This window comes from Anoplopoma fimbria, chromosome 7 (assembly GCF_027596085.1).
Source record: "Anoplopoma fimbria isolate UVic2021 breed Golden Eagle Sablefish chromosome 7, Afim_UVic_2022, whole genome shotgun sequence".
NCBI lineage: Eukaryota > Metazoa > Chordata > Actinopteri > Perciformes > Anoplopomatidae > Anoplopoma > Anoplopoma fimbria.
The window spans coordinates 13,072,893-13,100,003 of record NC_072455.1 but is presented as its reverse complement, the minus strand read 5'-3'; the positions used below and the strand labels follow the sequence as shown (position 1 = coordinate 13,100,003).

General features: G+C 39.6%; 1 protein-coding gene across 1 annotated transcript in view; it reads left to right on the top strand.

The window, feature by feature from the left end:
- Positions 1–27,111, top strand: part of nrxn2b (neurexin 2b) — a 570,846-nt gene that overhangs the window by 16,483 nt on the left and 527,252 nt on the right.

Genomic DNA, 27,111 nt, shown 5'->3' with positions numbered 1-27,111 from the left:
ATAATACATAGTAGTAATAATAATAGTCTTCATTGCCGCTGAAGGAGGTTTGAGCACTGAGTTTATATTGACTCAGAACTGCATCTGTTGTCTGCCTCCCACTAGAGCTTCATTCCCATTCATCCATTTCTATTTAGCCACATTTTTGGTTGTTTTCTATATAATCTGTAGCACAGAATTGATTTGGGCTGAAATATACAACGAGCCCAGACAACCACCATCTGCATCATTCTGTCCCCCTCTTAGTTTTTAAAGACCATGACGCAAGTATCTCGAAATTGGCTTCCTGGTTGATTTTGTTAATTAAGGGCAGATGGAGGTAAGGATTTATTCAGTGTTTTAATTGTGCTACTTATGACAACGAGGCCCTTTTAGAGGGGAGAGCAATGTTGAAGTGAACGGCAAGATTTGGACCAAATACGAATATATTCTCATGATACTTCCATGGCAGCAGGACACAATAGCTACACTCACTTTGCTGGTAATGAATGGTCTACCTTGTATTGTCCTTTTATTCTCTCCCACTGGGGTGTTAATGTTGAGCCATGATCGCACTGAATCTTTAACAAATTATAATTTAAATTCAAATAGAGCCTTGTGGTTAATTCACACAGAAAAAGAATGCATGCAGGGAGAGAGCACAAACCTTCAGTTAACGCTAAAACACAGATTCCAAACAAGTTGATGAGCTATTGATGGATTTCTTTCCTCTTTCTTTCCGAAGCCAAGCAACTGCTGTGATATGGCCTCGTTTTTCCGGTGATGTGTTGATGCGTGTGTGCCGTCGCACTGCACAGGTGGGCGGGCAGCACGGACAGGAGCAGGTCTGTGAGCAGGTACAATACCACTGAGGTGGAAATAACACAGTCTGGACTCGTCTGCCGCTCGGAGAAGCCTGGCATGTAATGCTACATGTAGTGCTGACCGCACACCGTTACTCCCCCTGCGCTGGACATAATCTGGTACAGGTGCATCCATGTGACTTTTTATATCTGGGAAAGATATGCATGTAGAAAGCCCTGGTTCCCTGGACCAGGAGCCAATGGGATTTCTCCATTGTATTGTGGATTGATGCAGGAAATAACCTTTCACTGTTAATGATACTTACATGTTTTTTTTTAACGAGATAATCTTAACAAATGAACACCACTTTTTACAGTTTTACAAACATAATTCCAATCTCTTAAAAAGTTAACGTTTGGCTATAAACAAACTTTCCATGGTTGCATGACTTGTATTCAGCACTACCAAGCTAAAGTTTGATTAGCCGTTAGCCAGTTCGGCATGATGACGTATAGTTGTCTCATTAAGCCACTTTTTAAAGACACCTAATGCCACCTAAGCTTGTGTATCCACTGACCTTATTTCTGGTTTCTAACCTAAAATCTAATTTAAAAAACCCGTTGACTTTGAGAGAAGGGATCCAGAAGTGCCAAACTGCTGTCTCATTTTTGGTTTTCAGGACTCCTGCAGCACTTTATTTGTGACCGTTGTTTGATTCATCTAGATTGGTACTTGATGGCTGACACTTATGGTAAGATGTAAAATGTTATACTAACACAGTATTCAGTTAAAGTTATCATGTTATTCTAAACATAGAACCCATAGTAATGGACCGTAACCTGTCCCAAGTAGTATGGAATTGAATAAATGGAAACAGTGGTGGGATGGAAGGAAGGAAGGAAGTCTGACTAAAAACTTGTGGTGGTATTTGAAAATGGTATTAATGTAAAATATGGTATTGGTCCGAAGAATGTGATTTGTAGAAAAGGGGCTAAACATTCAAAATCAATGTAGTAGTCCTCTTAATGGATGATTATGTAGAAAAATAATTAATGTGCAATTAATTATTGAGAGGACAGAAATTGAGCCGCTTTTTAATATTTGATTGCTGTGTCCAGGAAGCTACATTGTACTGCTGGTAGATGACATTTTCAGGGCCATTGTTCTCATGCTTTCACTGGTCGCCGCTGACTTAAGCCAGCACACAGTGCCCAACTGAGAGCCCAGCAGCTTTTTATCCACCATTTAAAATAGACAGGTGCCATTGCCAAAAGCACTCATAAACTCAGAATTGTCCAAAAGGTCCCATTTATAACCATACTGAATGCACGCAGTAAGGCCTAACTTTCCACACAAACTGGACGGGGAATGTGTGCACCTGTAATTAAATGAGAGGAATTATTTTCTCCTATAATGATGCCTCTCTCACATTTAATTTCAATTCAGATATCATGTTATTTATAGATCGCTTTATCATTAACATTTCAACCAGTAGTGTTATGTTATTTGTGTGCTTGTACTAGTGAGTCGTATCTGTTCTTAAAGCAACTTTCAGTTGTAAAAGATATGAGCCAATTCAAATCTCGAATCAAATCTGGCTCAATATTTCATCAGCCCTGTCTGCAAACGGGAGTGCAGAGGAGAGAGCCGGACTCCTGTCACTTGTGGTTACATGTGGAGCGCACCCCAGCTGATGAATGACATCATCATTTGTTGACATCCAAGATAACATCAAATAGGATTAAGGAATTGCAGAACAGAGCGTCATTAGTTTTCAATAATCCTCTTAATACTGTGCATATATCACTGTTTAAGTTATAGTTCTTGTGTGTAAAATTGCTACAGTGGACACAACTTTATTTGTGCTTTTATGGTTTATTCGATAGGGACAGAAACTGTATAGAAAGAAAAACTGAAACCCACTATCTGATGCAAGTAAGAGTTCTGGAGTCCCCATGGTGCACCACAGACACTGCCTTCCCCAGTCATCTCGCCGGGACATGTTCACCACCTGCACATATGGATTGTATAAATAAGCAAAGTCTGGAAAGTCTCGCACAATCACTCCATATACTCATCATGAGTTATTATCATAATGCTGGCCAAGTTCACCATTATGAAACTTTGTGTTTACCTATCAAACTTCCATTTTTAGATGATCATCTTGCAAGCAATCGCGCTCATTGCTGTAAACATACACATTAGTGCGGTGACACGTGTAAAGGGCGTGATATGACCATGTGCGGATAATTCCAAGTGGTTGTGGGATGTAGTGTAGATCCTTTGCACTGTTTTGAAATGAGGTCCCGGGTGTGTAAAGCAGTCCGAACCGCTGGTAGCAGACAGATGATGAAAGGCAGCATCAAGAGAGAGAATCCAAAACGCTTACCAGCTGATAAAAATTCTGACATCCCGTCCATCAGGACCTTTACTACTGAAACATGCTTGACTCCGTCTGACCTGCATACAGAGCGATCAAGCTTTTTGGAGTGTAAAAGTAGCTAAGAGGCAGAGGAGGCAAATAAAAGAGACCAGTCAACTCCTTTCTGTTCGGTCTCCTCCAAAGCCCTTCTTTTGTGTCTTTAAGTTTTGGCAGCAAGCCTCGAGTCCAGTCAACTTTCACTGCAGTGATTTGTCTGTGACACATCAGTAGCTCACAGAGCAGCTCAACGCTCTCATCTCAGAGAGTTTACGGGGGAGAAATGAGGAGTGAGCGTGAGTGCCAGCGCTGGGTATCCTGTACAACCTGCCTTTGGTTCAAGCGGTCACATCAGAGGCAATTCTCCTCAGCAAATAAGTCCATTTTCACTAGAACAACAGACAGACAGGCAAGCAGGAGGCAGGCGGCTGGGCATGCTGGGTATTATCCCACTAACCAACTGTACTGTAATCTTCATTAGGTTTTTCTGGGAGATCCAGCACCAGATTTAGTCAGGAGACAATCCACTGCATGTTGACATTGACACACAATAACAGTCAAATACGTTAAGGACAATATGAAATGATAGACTTTGGTAGAAAAGTAGCAGAATTTATTCAGCAAGGAATGAATATATTTTATGATAAAGCATACAAAAAGGTGATATATATTGTAGTGATCATTTGGATTGACATTGAACTTTGCCTCCTCGTTCATGTTGCTGTCTGTCATACATTTTACATTTACCTGTTTCTGGTAGGAATGCTATCATTCCAGCTGCCGATACGCCTCCTCATTCTTTATGTATTCCAGCAGTGCCCCTTCCTACGTTGCATCTCATGGTGACGTCCTATCTGGTGACTCACTGACCCCCCCGTGTACAAATGTGTACACCGCCCCTTTACATAACGCCTACAGCCCATTTCACTTTCACTCTGGTGAACAAAACCGAAACAATGGCTTGGCGCACCCCCAACCCCGACTCCTTCCCTGCGTATTCCCTCCTATGGTTCAATGGCTACTGTCTCATTGAGGAACGGAGAAGCGCCTGTGTTCCCGTTGCCACATCCACATAAGGGAATGATGATTGTTTGCGTTCGTTTGGGGACAGTGAGAGGCTGGAGACGAGGTCAGGGGTTAGTGCGAGACACTGATGCATAAATCTCAGGCAGAAATGGATGTCCCGAATCTCTAGCAAGAGCTTAAGCCCCTATTTGGGTACAGTACTGCCACAGGCCAAAACTAACTCTCTCAAACACAACGAGCCATTTCTGCAATGCTGTGGCTGCTGGAGTGCATTTCACCCCAGTCTGCGTCTGGCAAACACAATGCATTCCATTTAAAAAAATCACATTTCTTCTAGATTTAAACTTTTTATCAAAGCCGATGTCCAGCCGACGGAGCCTGTTAGAGTGAATGAGGTGGTTACAAAGTTAAACCTCCATGTAAACCTTGTTTACTGCACAGCTATAGGTGCCACCTTGGCCTCTTTAACAATTTTCACAAAATAGTGCCTTTGCAATCCTGATTGTTTACTGTGTTTTCTGAGGATTTTCTGGTGTGTGCTGCAGTGGTTGACCTTAACAGAGGAAGCAGCCGTTTGAAGTTTGTGCTGTCTGCCTCTGTGATCTTTCTGTGTCTTTGGTTTTCTTGGTGGTGGATGTGAATCATCCTTTAAACCCTGTCTCAGGCTGTGTTCACACTATGCTTTCTCTGTTGGATTAGTTTAAACTCTGGAGCATTTATTCCATTAGTATGGTTCACTGGGGCAGGTCAGAACAATGCCATACTCTATTTTCTGTTATGTTCTAACATGGATGGCACCAAATAACTGCACTTAGACGACTGAAGTGCAAGACTAGGTCCTCTTACAGAAGAAAAAGGCCTGTGATTCAATTAGAGCGAGAATGTATTCTGAACCAAGTACAAGATTGTACAAATAGACAGGTGATGACATGTGATAGCTCTGAGTTACTCGTCTTTGGATAGCCAAGCAAATCAAATTGAAGCTAGTGCAAACCACAGTCTAGACTGATTCTCATATACTGCTTATGATCCATGTGCTCCCAACTAAAAATGAAGACTACACCACACTATGACTTTAAACCAAAGCGGTACAGTATATTTTACTTAAACCTATTTCAACTTTATGACAATATCACAGCTTTTTACTGGCCTGGTTATGCATGTTTATGTATCTGTAGTTGTTTTCTGATTATGAAAGTGTGAATATTGTTTTAGAGAAGTGCTGTACACATAAAGTTATTATTACTTGATTCACTTTGCATCAAAACCTGAATTATGGAATGCAAAATTGTGCTTGAAGCTGCTCGGGGTAATTTACATCAGCATTGAAAAACAATAGACTTTGTAATAGCTTTCGAGTTAAGATCTATCTTTTCTCCTCCACATCTATCTTCCCTGCAATATTGGATTTCCAGCTCTCTGTGGGTTGAACGCAGTGGCCCAAAGCAGCATCAGCCATCGTCCGCCTCACCCCCTTATTTTTCTGTCATTAAAGGCAATAAGATAATGGAACTCCTGCTAGTAAAGAGCTGGCTAATAAACCTCAGGGCCATTGACTGCGTCACATAAGGATTTTGATAGCAATAATTCAGTGTATGAAAAGGAAAGAGAATTTGATAGTGGGTGTTCTTGCAAAATGTACCTTTTTATACCTTTCTTCCGTTGAATTAAATCTCTCTGTTCACATCAAAAATAGTTATATATGGGTACTAAATTAATACAGTTTGTGTTTTTTTTAGCTTTACTTGTTATACAGAGATATCATTTCGCACCTTTTATTACTTTTTGTAAATATAGAGTGGCTTACAGTGATTTAAAAACAGGCCCACTTTAATGTTATTTGTGATATCTAATAATTTAATGTTTGATACTTTTAAGGTAGCACAGTACAGGACAGAGATTGTTCCCAATGGTATACGTTTGTGCTTTACAAATTCAAGTAAAGGACCAAAGTACTCTGTAACTTAAATAATGGTTTTCCAAAGCACACTTCATGGGGTTTTTAGGCCATACAAATTAATAACTTTTACATTTACTTTTCTTGGACACCTCAACCTGAAACCCGCCGGCCTTGCCTGGCAGACGGTAATGTACTCATTCAGTCTGACATTCATCACTTCCTGACTGTAGGAAGCTGAACCGCTGTGGGCTCAGTACCACACAGCTCTTGCATCAGTGTGGTGGCATTTTTGGAGATCTATGAGGTGTTTATGAGCAGCTTGAAAAGGGCATTTTGCAGATTTATGGATGACAAGGCTAAATGATCTATGGAAAACAGGGAGGGAGAAAAGGAGTCAATGTGCATTGAGAACGGTGTTTCTGACAGTGTGTGTTTGTGTGTGTTTGGGTGGGGAATGTCCATCCCTCCCAATCCCACAATATTTGGGACTCTCACAGAGCAGTTTAACAGGGACATGAGGTGGTGGAGGGGGGATATAAATGAATAAATAAAAAGGTCACGTTGAGCCATTTTCATAAAAGCTCATTAACTTTCATTTGCTGCAAAAGACGTCTGTGTAATTAGAATAACAGAGATTGAGTTAATGAAATTTCAATAAACAGTGGTGGAGTGGAACCAAAATATAATAACGCAGAGCTCACACTTGTCTGAGACTTAACTGCACATTATTGGCAAATGACCTTTCAAGGAGATAGAGGTTGATCCCAGGTGTATTATGTGAGGTGTGGGTTTAGTTTGAGCATGTGTGTAATCTTAGTGCTCACTGAATGTTTGCGTGTGCATGTGTGTTCGTTTGTGTGTGTGAGAGAGAGAGAGACAGGGTGATACAGTAACCGAGCTGCGTTTATTGCTGCTCCGACCTTTATTTATTGGCCCCATCATTGTCTTCTGGTAAAGAAGTAGAACAATATGGCAAGTAATCGAAATGGCTCCCTGCACACATTGTTCAATAAAAATGAGCAATCAGACGCTCACCTTTGTCATTTATTAGCAGGTTTAATACTGAGGGTGGCTTCTGTCAGACCTGGCTCACACAATCCAGTGCAGATACTGCTCTGCCATTTCCCTAGAGTGGCAGTGTCATGCTACGGAACGCCAAGAGAGTGAAGGTTTGAACCGACTTCCGTATTTGGCACAATGTCAACCTGAGAAGGAGAAACCAATCAGTGAAATGTGCACTGTGCAGTGTTCAGGAGAAGCTGCACACTCCCGGCTCTACATGATCAGGCTTTGTGATAGACGTGGTTGGGCAACGGCGCTCTGCTCACATATATTATTGACGGCGGGCAAGTATAGGTTTCTCTGCGTGTCATTAGCAAGAGCAAGCCATAAATGATGAATGAAACCTGATGTTACATTTAGGACTTGAATGAGCAAAGCTCTCTGTAAAACAGTAATCAATGCTCAGTCAATTGAATCACCTCATTGGTCTGATGTGTGTCTACGACCTTCAGAAGGGGAAGTCATTTGGTTGGGGCAGTGATGCTGAGGGATGGAAATTAAAATAATGTGTGTAATCGATGAATTAGTGAGTAAAAAAGGGTTGTATCAGGATTGTAGGGATTTGCTCCAAAGTCACATCAACGCCACCCATGTGTTGTTCCAACACCTCACCTTTTTAACCTGCGTGATACCTGGCTCGGTTCCATAGATATGAGGGAGATTTGTCAGCCGCCCTGTTTGTTCACTCTGTGTGCTGATGGCCTGGCAGGCTGTTTGTTTGTTTATTCCCTGTCTAGGTCAAAGCCGATGCCCTCGCTCTTCTTCTCTGCCTTTCCACTCTCTCACCGAGCCTCTGAATCGGATTCTCTGAACTCGTACAGGCCCTGCTGCACTGACCTTTTCAGATAACTATATATGTGCTGTAATGTAATGTCAAAACAACATCCAATTCTCAGATCCCATGCACGTTGCCTAAAGAAGCGTGAGGGTTGTCTCTGTTGGTGGGTCGACTCATTCTTTTGAAAAAGACATGAAGGTGAAAAAGTCGCATGTGTCTGCTAAAGCAACGGAATCGAAATGTGGAAGCTGGTCCAGTTTCTGTTGTTACTCCCTTCTCCATACAGTTTCTCTAGAAGTGCACAGATTGCAATGTTCTTGGCTGATTCAGATTTTTTTCTTTAAGGACTATAATTGACGACATGGTACAGACTCACTTTTTTCACCACCGTCCCAGATCATCCCAAAAATAAGTTCAGCTCCCTCGAAGTCAGCTTAAACCAGAAAAAAAAAAAAAATCTTAATGCTATCCTTTAACTTTGTTATTGTCATCTATCATGATTATTAGCATAAAAACACACAATTCAAATGATTAGGAATACACATGGTTTCATTTCGATTTAAATACATGCTTTGATTAAAACAAAAATTGGCTTTAGTTGCTCAAACTAAATATTATAAGCTGCCTATACAGTACCAGTCAAAAGTTGGACTTTATTTTTATTTTATTTTTTTCTACATTGTAGATTAATATTGAAGACATCCAAACTATGAAGGAACACATATAGAACTATGTGGTAAACAAACAAACGCTCAACAAACCAGAATATGTTTTATATTTTAGATTCTTCAAAGTAGTTGAATGAGAAGGTGTGTCCAAACTTTTGACTGGTACTGTAGATGGAGTAAGAAGGGGAATTATGACATGTTTAACTTCTTATATATATTTTATATTGCTGTGAAAACATCGCCTTCAAACAACTATCTATTCAAGTCTTTCGCCAATTACTAAATTTAATGTGACCGACAAAAACCAGAAATCTGAGACTGACCGACTGGTCACCGGTTATGGCTGATCAGCAGAAAAACGGATTGGGCCGACCAATTGGGCATCCGTAGTTTATTGCAGAATATGCAGAATATATGATACTTTCTAGAAGTATTAAAAAAATGTACATACATAAGCCACTGATGGATAATAAAGTAGTTGATAGCAGTCGGGCGGGCATGGAGAGAGAGAGATTATCCCTTTGATCAATCTTTGAGATATTCCATGAACATGCTTCAACGTGCTGGTCGGACCATGAGGATTTAAATCCTACAGATTAAAACCTCAGAAACTAATTTTCACTCTGTCTTCTGCTGATGTATTCAGAAATATTCAGTAGACCCAAATAATTTGAAGCCTGACGTGATGCATCACCACAAAGTACACGACCTTGTCAATACGAGTGTTGGCCATTCTGATACATGATAAGCCTCAAAGGTCATCACTGTATTAACATGTTGATGCATTGTTTATTTAAAGAAAAGCACTCTACATGCATGCCATTAGTACTGCGTGTATGGTGTTTCTGTGTGCTATTAGATTTCAAATGAAACATTTTTTATGAAAATGTATCTAATGCAAATTTAGAGATATGCATATTCTTGTCTTTTTTTCTTTTTCTTTTTTAATTCATTCTGATGTGATCAGGACTCGATATAATTTACACCTTGGAGGAAATGAATCACACAAATTACGAGTTTAATGAATTATGATCAGGATGCAATATCATTTACACCTGCGAAGGAAATTAATCACAGAAATTACGGGTTTAATGAGATGTGATCAGCACTCAATACCTTTTACACCTGGGAGGAAATTAATCGCAGAAATGATGGGTTTAATGTTGGCAAATCTACAATTTTCTTTTGTTCTGTTTTGTTTATTTTCCAAAAAAGCAGCAGTTATCATAATTTACACCTTGGAGAGCAAGCGCCACTCTTCATTTTCTTGAGTTTATTCTCACAGATGTTATGTACCGTTATTGGTGCAAGCTTTATTAGATCTTCACTCCAGCTGTCCTTAGCCTGGCTAGAATGACTCTCTGACCAGTCAGACCGCTTCGGTTCACTGGGGAAGTACATACAAGCTATATTTTTTCCATTTAATAAAAACGAATTAAAAATCAAAATGATTTTATCTCATGAGTAAACTCATTCAAACTGCGAATTCTGTTCAAGAATGTATTTATACATGAGGACAGACATTCAAAGCTTCATTTGAAAGCCGCACTAGAAAAAATGTGATGTAAAAATAACTAAATAGTAGAGCAGGAGTGGTCGGTCTGAAACGGTTTGTTTCCCATTTACGGAGCAAGGACGCACACAGAACGGACAGCTAGCGGACAGTGAGGCAATATTCTCTAAATATGACAGAGAGTGTATGGGATTACAATCGCAAACTCCACCTTCAACAGACTGCTTTATCTCAACGGGAGAACAAGCTCCTGCTGCACCATACTTCTCTAAAACGGCTCTATACATTTTCAGATTGCCGTGTAAAATCTCATGTGGGTGGAGGGATTATGAAGATGTGCAGTGAAACATACTTGAACCAGAGCAGACACTCGCACTAGTCAGACATTGAGATAATGTAGGTCAACTCACGACATTCAGTACACACACACACACACACACACACACACACACACACACACACACACACACACACACACACACACACACACACACACACACACATTATTGATCTACAGTCATACACCTTGCAGAAATAAAGCTGTGGTATGCATCAGGCTACCAACTGCTTTCTAAAAACTTCACATATTTCCAGCATTGTTTACTTTCAGTTTGCATATTTTACCAAAGACGGCAGCATTTTTTAACAGCAGTGAGTTAGACACACATTGGCACCTGGCAAGACGCTCGACTAGGTGTTGAAACTCTGAAACAATTGTTTTGACAATGGCATGTCTATATATATATATACGTGTATATATATATATCCATGAGCTGGGACTTCTTTCTGCACTCTCTACAATTTTAAAATTGTCAGTCTCTCTAACTCTTGAAGATGATGGTACTTGAAAGCTCAGCTTTTCATTTTCACACCAACACCCCGCCAACATCTTTCACTTCTTTATTTTTTGGTGAACAACAAAATAAAACTGTCGTAGCCACTTCCTTGTATTTAACCTTTTAACAGTAACTCATATAGACTTTACTCGGAAAAGTAGGCTGCACTTCAACAGGGGGATTCTGGGTGTAGTACTAAACCAGTGAGCATATACATTATTTTTTTTAAATGTAGCACCTCCCATGTTTCAAAGACGAGGAGAAAATGAACATTTCACCCCTTTTTATTTGGCTCACATTACAATAGAGATATACTTGGACTTTTCATCATGAAACCTTTGCTCTGAAGAAGGCTCTGTGCTGAAGCAAAGTAGATTTTTCCCTTTAAATTTCTTAAATGCAAAATAAAATAAAACAAAACAAATCAAATGATCATTAATATGCCATCAGGAAGCTCCGTTCAGTCTGCTCAGTTATTTCACTATCATCTCAAAGATGGCTTCAGGTTGCAGGATAATTTCATCATGCACCAATTTAAGTTTCCTTCTATTTTAAAGTAAAACGAAAAAAAACCGAAAAAAACATTATGAGAACTTTCCAGGAAAACTATGAAACTTTTTGGATTTGCAGTACAGTACCCGAGCCTGTACTTTGTACTGTGCTGTATACTTGAATCTTTGTACAGTGCATTGATGCGGCCTTCAGAGAGCCTACAGTACTTGATCCCATGCTGTGACCAGCTGGTCAACACACATAAACCTGCAAGCAAGAATAGGAAGTAGGAATGAATTTGATGGATAAATAGATGGATGCATGGTGTGAATGAGTTTAATAAGAAGAAAAATGGCAGATTATACCAAATTAAATACAATTCATAATTGTTTTTTGCCCAGTAACATGAAACCGCCTTTCCACTTTGTGCTTTATACTGTATCATAGGCAAAAAGGTGACTGTCGGTCAGACTGGAGGCCTTAAGCAAAGCAATGTGAATAATATTTATTAGACTTAACACTATTGGTTGCCTATTTAATATGTTTTCTTATTTATTCTAGCTGTTGTAGAAGAAAAACTATTCTCCCAAGCCAGACGAAAAATGATTTGTGTTCTCTACAGCACATTGTTGTGCACATAACACCTGATCTTTCAAAGCTGTAGAGAAACAAATCAATACTCCTCTGGTCATACAGAAAGCTAGGAATAAAACAAGACTTCCAACTCACCTGTGTACGTTGGGTTTTGCTATTCCTTAAGCTTTAACAAACAAAGTGAAAGCATGACTCTATCCCCCTTCTGCCTACTTAGTATTTAATTCTTGCACTGTATACTTTTCTATTTTAGAATCCCTTCCTGCATGTAATCCAGTGGCCTCAGGGCCACACTGGGCAATTCCAGACAAAGTCACATTAGCTTCTCTTGACCTCACAGCTGTAATCGGCTCTGAGGGGAGCTGGGGGGGCGAGGGGGCGGGGCTTCATGGTGTTTTGCAAGAGTCCCATGCTCAAGGTTCAAAGAGCAGGGATGCGAGCGTTACAACAGCTTACCTGGAGATTACAGCATCAGCAGTTCACTCACAATGCTGCCCTGCAGGATTTGACTGCCATTACCCCACCGTGGCAATTTTTTTTATTTATTTTTTTTCATCTGTGGCCCTCAGAGATTTGTAATGACTTCACCGGGCAGTTGTCAGAAAGGCAAGGATTGAGCTTTGGCTCTCCATCCATGCGCACTTAGGAAAGATCCTGACAGTTTGAACCGCTGCTACTAAATATTAGAACATCTTGTCTTATATTAATTGGGCAGTTGGCGTCAGATGACATGCTATGAATGATCATTCATCATTCATTTCCTTTCTGTTGTGTTATGTCTGCAGTGGCTTTGTTGCTTCTGCAGGCACATGGCAGAATCATGCTCATCAACAATACACAGCTGTGAGCGTGCCATACGCCCCTATATTCAGTTACAGTGTCTCAAGGGTGAGGTGATTCCCTTCATACTGTACATTGTCTAGAAGTCTATTTCAGAGAGGGATGGGAGGGAATGGGAATTGCCAGCTTTCTTTTTCTTTCAGAAATCCCCAACAATACCAGCCATGGTGTAGAAATGGAGAGGCTGGCTAGCTCAATCCTAACTCAATCGAGGATCATCAACTATTGTCACTAAATCAGCCCCTTTAGTCTTTAGCTCCTCTCTCAATTCATTATAAGTGAATGGGCTTTTATTGGCGTGACCATTTTAACTGGGACTCAGGGAGTGTGTGGAGGCTTGTAAGGCTGGATCGACACAGGCAATTTACGAGGGGATCGACGGGCGACTTGAGGCCAAAACCAGAACAAAACAAACATAGCCAGAGAGCGAGGGAGAGATTAAGAGATTTGTCCCCCCCCCCACAAACCCCCCTGTTCCTCCTATTTATTATCCCTTCATTTTTTTTTGTTCTCAACTTGTTTGTTCTGCTCTTCCGCTTCTATCTGGGATGCTGTTGGTTTTCCAGGCTGCCTTCTCACTTTTTGTGTGCATGTTTTTCTTTTTTCTTTTCAGATTTCCTCTGGCAGTCGTCCCAACAAATTTAAACGTGTCCCGAGACTGATATTCAAACTGTATCATTATCCTGTTTTATCAAAGCATTCTGACTGCAAATGTCGATTTAAAAGTGCAAAGCAGCGCTACTTAAGAGCTGCTTCAAGTGTTGGTTCCCCCACTCAAACAAATTTACTGTTTCATGTATTGCAAATAGAGATCATTTTCTCAAAAGAGAGAGAGGAAACACAAAATATCTGGCAAAATATCTTCTGATAGTGTCTTCTATTATATTTACGATTTTACTGCCATTCCATAATCTTTAAGTTTCTGCAACGTGCAGGTGTTTATATCTGCAGGTGACATTGAAAGAACCAAGACATGTTGCATAAGAAGTCTAAGGTATCAGAGCAGAAAGGATGAGAGAGAAAGTCTCAATTCTCTGCAGTCAAACAAGAGTTGAACCGGGTCATATTTTTCAGCTCATGTCAAACTCCCTGCCAGTGATTCATTCAACACTTGCTGAATATGACACGTTATCTTTCCTTTCAGGTCATCCTTGACTTATTAAAGCAAGTTTTCCGTCAATTTCCTCCCAGGTCTAGAAAGATGTCCCACATCTAGGGCTGGGGAATGATTCAATCTTTACATTTGTTGCCTTTCAGGTTTGTCATATTATGATCATATGATGGGTTCAGTTTTAGAAAATCCTCCTGCTCATATCAACGATTCCAAGAAACATAGAATTAGGAATAAAGAAAAATAAATCATTATCAGGCTTGGAGGGTATCGAATATGGTCTACCAGGGAATTTAAAAATCCAAAAGATATGGTTTTCAATACAAAAAATCCAGTCAAAAATTCATGTGCTCCTCTGGCCGTTCAATTGATACGGAGATGTTGTTTTTAAAATGATGTGTAGTGCACAGCCAGAGGCCAGTCTCTACTGGTGAAACAGGCAGCTGAGCTGAGTAAGTTTGGTGTTGGCTGGGCGCTCGGGCCTTATTTGTGAATTGTGTAAAGATGTGAGCCGGGAGCTTTACCGATGCACGCAGACTCGTCGCATGATTTCTAGCTGACTAAATACCTGGATCTGTCTGAGTAGTCTGTCAGGGAGCTACAGCCAATTAGAGCACAAGACATGGGGTGAGGGGAAACACGACTAGATATGGAATCATGAAAATATTTCCATATATAACAATAAGCAGTTTATAAGCCAGGGGATTTTATTCAACTGCCAGTGTTCCACCACCAGCCAGATACCATCTCCGTCCAACAAGAATCAATGGAAGAGGGGCATTGATATATCTATTCATTATTCTATGAACATATACGTTTTAGTATTCATTTAAGTAAGTATATAAACCTTGCAAGACTTGTGTAATAACGTTAACTGCATATCAGACGCACAGTGTTGTGGGCTAGGCAATGACATAAATGCTACAATGACTTCTACTAGCAGCCGCTCAGCTTTTTACAGAAAATACTGTCATATAGTGTATATCGGTTATGGTGATATATCGGGAATGTATGAAGATATGAAAAAAAGAAGCTTAATTACTGTGGCATTTAAAGGAGTTTTGGACTTGTGCAGCACAGGATCTTTTCTTTATTCATTTGCTGTATTGTGATATACTGCATATTATTTTTGGAAATATTTGCATTGGGATACTAACTTCAAACATATTACTCAGCCCTTCGTTTACCTCTGAGAAAACTAATGTTGACAGACTGTATTCAGCATTTGGCTTTATGATTACGTGTAGAGGACAATAATGATATCAAAAGTGATAGCAAGAGAGTTTCCACTTACAATATATCCTTTAGAAATATCCTTTTTAAGCACTCACTGACTGAGTTTAGTTAAAAAGATGAAAGATGAGGCTTACAGTGTTTATTTTTTTATCTCTGTCTCTGTAAGACGAATCAGCAAATAAGACCACTGGTAAGAAGGTCTTGGTATGCCGTCCTAGTAGCATCTTTAGCTGTGCACTGTGCAGCCAGATGTTTTTTTTGACACACTACTATGCCCTTCTTTCGTCTCTCTTCAAAACACTTTCAAGGTCATGGATGAGTGAGAGGAGATAATCTTTGTGATAAGAAAGAAACTTTTAGTTACGACAGTCCTCTAACAAAATCCACAACTCCCCGTGGTGGATTGAAACTCCAATGTAGCTGTCCTGGAATTTACTGTACAAAGTCAGCTGCCTATGTTTGTTGTGAATACTGTGACTATTACACACACACACACTGCCAGTTATACCATCAGGCAACTAACAACTAGTTAGTTACATTGCACCAGATAAAAAGAGTTTCAAAGTGTTTGCTGCACGGTTTGTTGTTTCATCAAATTTCACTTCGGTGCACGACCCACAACACAACAGTCCTCAGTCTCATCCTGCTCCTTTTTTCACCAAGGAGATAAGCCCTCTGCCAAGGTTTCTTACATCTCATATCTCCCTCGCCCCCCATCTATACTTCCCTCCCTCCCTCTTCCACTCCTCTCCTTTCCCATTATCTCCCCCCCTCACTCCCATCTCCCCTGTCTTCCTAGCTTTGCAAAGATAAGATTTGCTTTCCCAGTGAGTTCTCAGTGTCGATACTAATGTGCTGTTATCATCGATGAACTGTCAGACCACCTCTTCCAGGCCCGCACCATTCCTCTCCTGACCTTTCTGCAGCAACAATACTTAAAAAGAAATCTTATGATACATTCATGTTCCATATGACTGCATATTTTAACACCAGCCTTAATGCTGAGTGACAGATTGATAAAGTATTCCCTTTTGCCTTATTCAATGACACGTTTAACTTTTTTGTACCATGCCTGGAGTGATATACACTTTTTTGAATTATTAATATTCTACATTGCTACATTAGATCACCAAAGAGCACAGGATGGGAGCGGCAAGAGGCATCAGCCCACTCAGTTAGGGGTCTGCTAGAGAAATGGAGCAGCAAACATGTCACTTAATGTGTGTTGATGTGTCTTTGCTCACAGTTGTTGGGCTGAGGGAGGACGCTGAGAGGCCGCCAGCTAACAGTTAGTGACATCAATGAGGTGGATCTACCGTTGCTGATTGAACCTAACTAAATGTGTCACCGTGGTGCACCCTGTTATCCAAATCAGCTCACAGCATCATAAATATGTGTGTATTTATATATATATATATATATATATATATTTATTTTATTTTTTTTGCACTTGGTACCCCGATGGGAGCCAAATATCAAAGCCCAGCACCATTAGTGGTATGCTCTGTTTTTAGAGCTACACATAGAAATGACTTCTGCAGTGCGTCTTTGCCAGAGGGATAGAGGCTTCAGATGCGGAGCCCAGAGGGTGAAATGTCACTGCAAAGCTTTGACAGCAAATGAGTCGCTTGACTTTTTCTTTACACCAGTTGTACAGACTGAGAGCATGAATGAAACTTAAAAAAAACAAACTAAAATCACCAAAGTGTGGCAGCCATACTTACAGTTGATGTGTAATCATTGCTGATGGCTCAGAAAATGGCATCAAATAGGCAGAGACTTCACAGAGATTATGCTGGCAGGCTGTCTTGAACAGCCAATGATGTCATCCCATGTCTCAGTTTCTCCTTTTAGAACAGTTTTGCAGTCAATAGTTGTCAATCGTGTAAATGCTGTGGCTTTATTACAAGCCTGTTGTAGCTCTCTGAAAGAGCAAACAGCCTCTGTTTGATCGGGACTCACTTCTGTGTTTAATAGCCGTTGCTTGAAGGCCCACATTTGCAAGCACAAATAGCTTGACTGATATCTGTGCACTCCAAGGCCTTCACATGTACGATAAACAATCTGCACATTTCTGTGAATAGTGGACGTACAATTGCTTTAGCATATAAAATGTTTGCCGTCGTACATGGACATTACTCTTGTTTGATCATTTGTTGAGAGAACATACAGTACCTTCAGTATAATAGATCGAATGCTGATTAAAAACTCAAAAAGGCACTCCGTTAATCTGAATTTAACCTTGCATGTTTGCGTATTTATATGTATTTATACTAATCTAACCTTGGTTTCTATCCATTGTAAGAAATAATCTGACAGAGGATTTGAAAGTGGAGGACAAAGAAACATGACCTGTTATGTCATTTGATGAGTTCATGATCATAGTCAGAGATTTCAGGAGCAATAGAAACAAATCTCTTTAGGTCACCTTGAACAGGGATTAGGTAGATTACAAGAAGTCCTTTCACATTGTAATATAAAGTCAGATTTGCTCGGAAGTAGAGAAAGAAGTCTATATTCAGGGAAAGCAAATGTCACCTTTAATTTGGTTTTTCAATATAATATTTATGTAAATTACCCAGTGTGTCAAAAAAAGAACCACCCCTTAAAGGCAGCTTACATACCTGCTGTTGGGTCATGTATTAGTCTCATTTCCACAGAAAACTGTCCAAATACTATATACTTCCAGCATAGTTAGAGTAAAATTGAATTGCAGGAAAAAAAAAAATCAAATGCTCACCAGTAAACCTCAGGTTTTGGTTTCAGACCATTTATAATCAAAGAGCACGGCTTGCTAGAACTTCCTAGAGCTGCCATTTTCCATCAGTGTTTAGCAGTCATACAGGGAGAAGTCGTTGTACTGTAGAAGAGGCATAACTACCCCACTGACAGCAGCATTAATAGATCAGAATGCCAGGCAGCCATAAGACATGTTTTGTTTGCATGGTGTGGTGCAGTGCCTACTTTTTCTTCACTGGATGAAATTGAATATGCTCAGCTGCTGCTCGTCGTTTCCACCTACACAAACAACCCGGAGGTTGTCGAAAGGCATTCTGGGATGTAGGACGTCACGGACTAATGTAGAACTACCAAGGCAGGGTGTGTACACTAAAACCCATCCTCACAAAATTTGGACCTGGAATGTTTTAAACATCATGGAGTAATGCTTTTTATTGAGTGTGTTTTGCCCTGACAACCCAGCACTCTGTATTATTTTATTTTTTTTGCAGATAATGCTAGTGAGAGATATAAATGACATCCCTTTCAGAGGTAAAAAAAAATAATATAAAAATCCAGTTCATCCTGCTGCCATCAGTGACTAGAGTGAAAGCAGTTCGCTCCTCGTCTTGAATAGAAACTGTCAATACTTTAGGATTTAAGATCAGTGACACATGAATGATACTAATACAAACTTCAATGGAATTTAAATTCAGAGTTAAATGTAGTGAAAAATTAGAAGAGTTGAAAATCAAATGTCATTAAGTTTGCTGGGCTGGAGGGCCCGAATAGACAGGAAGGCAGCCAAGCCAGGCCAACATTTGATTAGTGAAAGATACACTCATTCTCTGACTGACACACACACACACACACACACACACACACACACACACACACACACACACACACACACACACACACACACACACACACACACACACACACACACACACAGGAGATATACTTGGATTATGAAGTACCTGCAATTTTTTCCAATTTAAAATATTCATATTGTATAGTGTCGTTAGCATTTAAATGTGATTTTAAGCCCTCTATGTCACAGCCAGGTGCAATGCATTTATTCTGTGAAGGATAATCGCTGTAGTTTTTGTCAGTGGTCTGCTTGCTTCTTTTTGCCGCCTGCACACATCCAGCAGAGCTAGAGATATCAAGGCTCATTTTCTCCCCTTCATAAGAAACCATTTGCTGCCATCCATCCTTGTATATTGTGAAAAACTAGTTCCACAGGCTTTGAAAAGAAACAGAGCCAGATAATCTATCACAGCAAACATGACTCATCCATTTGATTCAGTCAACGTTTCAGTTTTTCCAGTGTTTCATTGTGCCTCGGTGGAGTATTTTCATATTTTTGCTGCATTATTTTACACTTTGCTTCCTGTCAATCACCTGACACCCACAGGCGGAAATGGAATGCAAATGATCTATTTGAATCCAGTCACGTTACAAACTTTATTGTAAAATCCATGGTAAAATAAAGTTTTTATTTAGGTTGCCTTTGGTAAAATGAGCACCATTTCAGGCTAGGTTTTACCCTGCAGAACCTTATTTTTATTGCTGCTCTTCACAGAACATGTTGGGGGGTAGGAGAGTTATCTGAAACATTGGATTATACAACTCCAACCCCCCACAGCTGTGCCTTCTTGAGCATCAACAAATTGTTTTTCCTTTTTTCTTTTTTGCCATTTTGCCTCCCCTCGCTCTCCTCAGTCGGCACCTATTAGACAAGTGTTCATCTTATGTTTAATTAGCCTCATCTCATTTGAACTGTTGGGAATCAGTTTTGTTTTGCTCTATCCTGCTGAAACACATCATTTCTGTTTTCTGATTTAAAAAAAAAAAAACCAACCAAAAAAACTAAAATAATCCAACTGCAATGCTGTTCTATCAAAACCTACTCTTTATTAGCTATACATTGAAGTAATGCACCACTCATTAAAGGTGACTTAAAATAAAGAGGATTGTTTTATTTGAAACAGTCACTTAGGATTCAGTGTGTATTTTATCTCATTCTTCCTTACACTAGTCTGTCTGTATTACTCTGAAAAGGACAGTCACTACAGATATGCATGTTTGTTTCTATAAGAAAAGTGTCTAGAAAGCACTTGAGCATTATTCTGCCCAGGCTGAACAAGTTTCTTAATTTAGATTAAAATGTTTATAAGCAGATAAGCATGGAGTTTATAATGCAGATGAGCATGGAATAACATAGTGATAGACAGTCACAGGCACAGAAGCTCTAGCCCTATCACACTGTGTTAACAGATCCTTCACAAATGTATTGCACCAAACACTGATCACTTGTTAGTTGGCCCATTTCATGAGCTACCTCGACCATATTTCCAGAAATCGCTCTATTATAATAACATCCTTTAAGTACACCTGAGAAGGAAAACCGCTTTTAGTGTTCAGTGAAGAAAACCCCTATACATCTGTTTAAGGTTGCATCTCTCTAATCCTCTTTCATTTGACCGCAGTCATTTTCTCTCCCTTACTGACATCCTGTATGAAATGGGGGATGCTTTATACATTCTGTTGTTGCAAGATAAATCAGTCAATATGTTATGATTTTTTCTTTTTTTTTTTCTTTATCAGGATTAGAAAGCCTCAACTATATTTGCACATTTGTCAGGTGGAAGTTTTGTGTTTTTCTGTCAAGATGCGGTTGTTAAATCTGCAAATGCCATGTTTTGTGGATTAACTTGTCAGTCAGAGAGAAAGTTTCTGGCAATGTTGGGGAATTCAGGACAAAGCTCCCCTCTGATTAGAATATAAAGAGGAAGGAAAAGGGGTGCAGGGAGTGTTCGTGCACGTTTCTATCCCATCACGTCGTCTCACTACTAACTTGTCTCCGCTATTCACTAACGTTGTAATTCTTTCCCCTCCGTGTCTGTCTGAAGTCATGTCAAAAAGCCTTGGATGGAAAGGGCTTTTCCCTTCCTCATTCCCTTTTTTGAAATCTCAGTTTGACATATCTCAGTGATATTGCCGGCCAAAATAACACTTTCAAAAGTATTTCCAGTGCAACTAAAGTGACTTTCAATAAAGGGGTATTGTAAAAGAATGGTTTGCATTTGAAGTTTTGAATAAAAAGCTGTCTGTAAAGCAATACCCTGATATTTCAACACTGTGCTACACTGTGGTTTATTATGCAGAATTGAATACGAGGTATAACAAAGAATGCAGTAGAGCCAGGGTTGTTCACAGCAAAAAGCTAATAAAGCCCACTCCTTCTCTAACCCAGCATTGTTTTGGTAATGTGCTAACCTGTGTGGATCCAAGGAAAATGTTGTACTGCGTGCTGCTCAAATATCCACGCCGTGACTATTTGCTTTATGCCACATTAGAGCTGCAAAATACAGGGTGGGTAAACTGCAGCGGGAAAACAGATGGAAACATTAGCCAAGCGAAGCTCTTTATGGACAACATATTTACAGGTGTATATACTAAGTGGCCAAAATAAATGAGATTTTCCATATATCTACAGCAGAAATACGGTATTTTCTAAGGGCTGTGTATCGGCAAGAATAAGACCATCCGCTACCTATCATGATACAGGGGTTATAATTCAGTTGGATGATGGTGCTACTAGGCTTGCCTTTATTTGTGAGGTGGAGGTGTGCTGCTTGGCGTGGCAAGGACGTAGCTCCACTTTCTGTTAATGCAGCATTACTGAATGTCTCATCTATTTTTATCGGAAGCGGAGTGATACTGAAAGTGCCAATAAAGTGGTTTGAGCTGCCTATTTTATAAAACATAGCATCGTGAGACTATGTGATGGAATATTGTCTTATTACCCTACATATTCTAAGATCCAAGCTAGGTATGACGTAATAAACAGAATCATGGTTATATAACGTTGCGGTTCATAAACTTAAGAAATGAAGAAGCTACAATAAATATGGTGTCCTGATTCCTGCACTGCGTGCTGGTTTGCGATTTAAGGAGTCATTCACCTGAAGTCTTTTGAAGAAGAGCTGTAAAAATGTCAGAGGAAACCGACATTCCAGCCTTAAGTCTGCCAAAAAAGTGCCTTAAACCAGCAGTATGTGGGCATTTTAGATGTATAAAAGGGAGTCATGTTAAATACTCCGTTTACTCTTTATCATAGTTTGAAAAAGAGTTTTAATGCCGATTGTTATCTGCATTTATTGAGTAAAAATATGCGATCTGGAGATTGGCATTGAGGCTTTTAAAGATTAAGGATGCAGGGAGATGTTTTCCCAGCAACATAAATAGATATTAGAGAGGGAATTATGACCTGTTTAACTTGAAACAGCTAATAATACATCATTAAAACTGCTGATGCCACTAATTTACTATCCATAAAATAGGTTTTTTATTTCTTAATCATTTGAATTGTGTGTTTTTTCTGCAAATAACCACTATGCATGACTTAAACAAAGTAAAAGCCTATATCTGATGATGATAACACATATTTTATCTTATTAGTTATATTCCTATAAGAGATATTCTGATTAATTATGGTGAAATGCCTTGGATTGCATTAGACTGCAAGGTGTTTTTTTGCTAATTAAACATGATGCCCTTCTCCCCTCATGTTGTAGCAACATAACTTTATTTAATGACACAATCACAATCTACATCATACTTACATCATGTTTAAATGTTTTTGTTTCATCAAAAATATGGGAATTTCTGAATTGACATTTTCTTTTGTCCAGGTGCTCTTTTAGCATTTCCGTTTCTTCATACGCACAAATACATGGACAGTACTAAACTGGCATTCTATTCCTGTTCATATCATTATACAGTAGATACCAGTACAGTTACTTGATTCACATTGTTACACATTTTAAAGTACCACAGCTACCATCAGGGTAAAGTACAGCGTTACTAGTTGCCTTAAAAAGTAGTATTAAAGAAGCTACTACTAAATATCACTGTATTCATCATTTCTAAACATTTTTACTGGTATTAAAATACAAAAATACATATACACCCTACTGTGTATTTCAGCGTTTAAAGCTAGACAGATGTTGTGTTGGAGCATAAGGGCCTCTTGATGTGTTATTTGCATGTGCCTTCCCAGCTGAGTCAAAGAGCGAGATAGATATACAGTCCCTTTCATGCTGCCTGTGATGTTGATCTTGAACTCCCTCTGTGACGGCTTGCTGCTGTGCTTTAGCTCACATCCATAATGAGAAACTGATTCTGACAATTATAGATGATACTTTTTCAAAATAAGTCAACTATCACAATAGTTTTTCTTAGGATGCACATTGGTTGATGGCCGCATATCTCGTTAACTGCCTGAATATTGACAGGCAGAATGGCTTCGAGGGTGAGGGCCTGTGTCCATAAAGCCTTTTCTTTCTGAGCGGCAGCTTCTTTTTTCAGCTGTTTCCAATGACAAAAGCATATTCGACTGCATGTGGCTGCTTAGAGGCTGCACCCAGCATCTTCTTGCGGATTGCTCCGGCTATTTTTGTGCAGTGAGTGCTTATAGGTCAAAATTTATTTCAGAAAAGAGCTGCTGACATCACTGGAGAAAATGGAGGAGAAGCTTGTTAGGGCCATGTCTGTCTGTCTCTATCATAACAATTGTAGAAAAGCGGATTTGTGTGAGAAAATCAGTCGGCCGTCCACTGAATGTTGCTGGTAGTGTAAAACTTTTATCGCCATACGTGCTGTACCGGGGCGTCTTCCTTGCTCTAACGTTATGACTGTCAGATTGAGCAGGGACAAGCTGATCCATACAAAGTATGAAGGCAAGAATCCACAGGTTGATGCAGATGGTAAAAAAATAATGTCAAACCAATAGAAAGTATTCCCAAATAGATATTATTTATTTTATTATTTAAAAATGTTTTTCCAATAAAACGCTGGGATGAAGCGCTCCGCAGCGGCCACTTGTCTGTCAGAAAAAAAGACTCTATAGTTATTTCTGTCTGTCTTTCTTTGTGCAAACACATCTCATATTGTATAGCCTTTTTTTTTAAGTTGGCTTTTAATTACTTTTTAAGAATGCTATTTAACCTACAGTTGATATCAATTTTTTTAAGGAATAAACATATTTGTGAAGCATATTAAGAAATAGTAGTGCACCTTGCAGTATTTTCCATATTACTTGCTTACAGCCTGTTTGTGCTCTTTTTGTATCCAACCAACAGCTAATTGTGTAGATTCCTTCATGTGCAAATACATGTGAGGCTAGTGATGGAGAGGAGGTTGTTTTTCAGTGCAGGCATGCTTTTCTCCCCTCGGTAATCCTTTAGTTAGCTTGGTTAGGATTAGGTCTGAAAAGTCCTTCATTTGCCTCCAAACTCTCAGCGATTCATCGGAGAAGGAATTCAGCAGTTCCACAGCTTCCATCTGAATTTTACTTTGGTATTTATTTCATATATAGTTTTTTATTACAGCCCACGTCCGGTTTCTGCTTTCTTTTATATACTGTGACTGTCTCCTTGATTCATTTTACTTGTGTTTCTTGAGGTATTGATATGAAAGCAATGTCACATTTGAATGGCTGTCAATGTTAATGCCAGTTTGTCTTCATTTCAGCCTTTTAGGTAACTTTTAGTCTTGGTTAGCGTGAAAACTGTTAGAATAAAGCATTTGTATCCCTCTGCCTATATCAAGGCTCTTTTTTTGTACCGGGTTATCACATGTATATAGAAAAGCTTGTGAGCGATTTCCTCTGAAAAACACTCCCTTATGAGTCACAAAGCAAAAAACATTGAAAGACGAGGATCCCAGTGGATAGCCTAAGGCTATGTGGTATACACCCTAATGGAAAACAGCTCTGGGGTGAAGGCAATGGGTGGTAAAGACTACAGGAATCTATCTTTGGGATAACAGGGAAAAGCTTAGAGAGAAGGGGTATACCCCAACAAGTGTCTGACTGAAATCCTATTTCTTCCCTAAGGCTAGATTTCACAACTATACGACCTCAAAGGGAATTTCCGTTGAGTACGAGTCAACCTTGAAATGGTATGGATTTAATATTGATGGTACTGACAATTCCTACATGGCCTCTTGGAAATTATTCTCAATGCTTTGAGGAGATAAGGAATGTTCAAAACTTCATCTTAATTGGAACCATTTCCATTTTTTTTATTGATTTTAAACTTTAAAAAAATATTTCTTTGCTCATAAGTAGAAAATAATGCGAGAAGTGGATAATCTTTTCATTTTCGTAAGCAGTGAAGAGGCTCTGAGGAGGGTGCTTTTCTTCAGGAATTGTATCAAATAAACCTGCATCCAGTCTATCCAAGAGATTCGTGCCAGTTGTTTTAGAATTAAACATTTGTTTGTCTATTTTGGATGTCTGAACACAGCAACTACAAAGGAAGAAAGGATTAGGGCCTATGCAGAGAGATGAGTGGAGGCAAAAGGTAGTACATCAAACATTCTTTGCTTCAGCTTGGGAGGGAGAGAGGAAGCTATGAGGGAGCACAATGAAAGAAAGGATGATGGACTGTGATCAGACATGAGACGAAAGGAAAGGCAGAGTCATGGCCAGTGCTTACATAAACAACCACTACACACATCAGACAAACACGGGTCCCATGCTTCAGCTTGGCAAACATCAGTCATGAAGGGCTTTCAGTCAGTGTACTGCTATCCTTTCTGCTGTTTAAATGCCCCCCAAACCATCTACACTAATGGAGAAGTATCCTCTTTATATGTTTATGTTGATGGTTAAATGGAAAATGGCAGTACATTTGACAACATGACCAACTTGTCCCATCAGTCAGGCACAAGGGATGCTTAGTGAGTGAGACTATCACCTTCAACTGAAGGAGTCCTGATGTTCTGCCTTGAGGGTTGTTGTTGTTGTATGGCTGGTGGCCCAGCTTCATGTGGAGCAGGACAACAGGGGAACAACATGAGAGGAATAGGCTGTAACCCCTCGAGACATTATTTTATTGATTATTATAATTATTTTATTTTATAGTTGTTTCAGTTACCTGCAATATCATTGTTTAAACTCAAGACTCTTTGAAGATTATTGAGTTCAATATTAGTAATTCATTCATAAACAGATATATAATTGGTTCCATGATAGCATTGGCTGATATTTTATTATTTCCAACCGGCCGCTGTCATTGCCAATATATTCGTGTGCGTGTTCCGCCTCAGTTTCAACTAGGAGATCAGCTGTTTAAGCGGCCAAAAATTGTAAAACACATTTCATTCAAACTCAAAAGAAACAATGATAGTTTTGGTTCAACCCACCATCGCCCCCCCAATGAAACCCAACAATCGGCTTCATACTCATCCGATCACAGATAGCCGATATATTCCTCCAATTGCGGGACCCCAGTCCAAGCATTGGAGAATTCCAGAGTGTGCAGTCACGAGACTACCTTTTCAGGAACTGTGCTGGTGCGTAATAGGAAATCCACTTGACTTGCCCAATTTTTCAGGCAAGTTGGGCCCCAAATGGTGCGTTTCATATTTATAAATGGCTGCTGTTATCATCAAATCTTAATGCTAAAAGCTACTGTAACTATGTATGCTTTCCAACACTACAGTATTATGTGGACTGTAAATAAAAGATAGAGTTGCCCTTTTAGCTTTACTAGACTAACACATTGAACCAGTACAGTGCAGTCATTTTAGAAGGTATTGACCATACAACAACTTAATAAAATCCTATGAATAGGGAGGCACAGCAGCCACAATACCGGATCAAAACACCAAGCTCTCCACCGGGATGCCATGCCAGGCTGGAAGCTGTTTTACATTCTCGGGTAGGGTTGTAGAGTAGTTTTATTTTATTTTCTAACATTAAAGATTGGCCTTTGCAGCTGTGGGGTAGCTTTTGTGAGTAAAGTGTCCTGCTGTAGCCTGAACTCTAGGACTCCATTTCACTGTATCATTAAGCCACAGAGTAGAGTGTGAGAGTCAGTGTCTCTCAGTCGGGGATCGTCTTTGACTGAAGCCTCCTGTTCCCTATGGAAGGTAGTGTGGTTACTGGCTGAGGATTCTCCACACTCCTATTGGACTTTTTCAGACAAAAATAATATGGGTGTCTGTTAAATTACTGGGCCATTTGCAGGCTTTCAAGAAAGTCAACAGAAAAACAGACATCAGATTAGATATTCAAGGGAGATTTTGTTTTGCTGTCAAGTCTCCCAGATCTCAAGC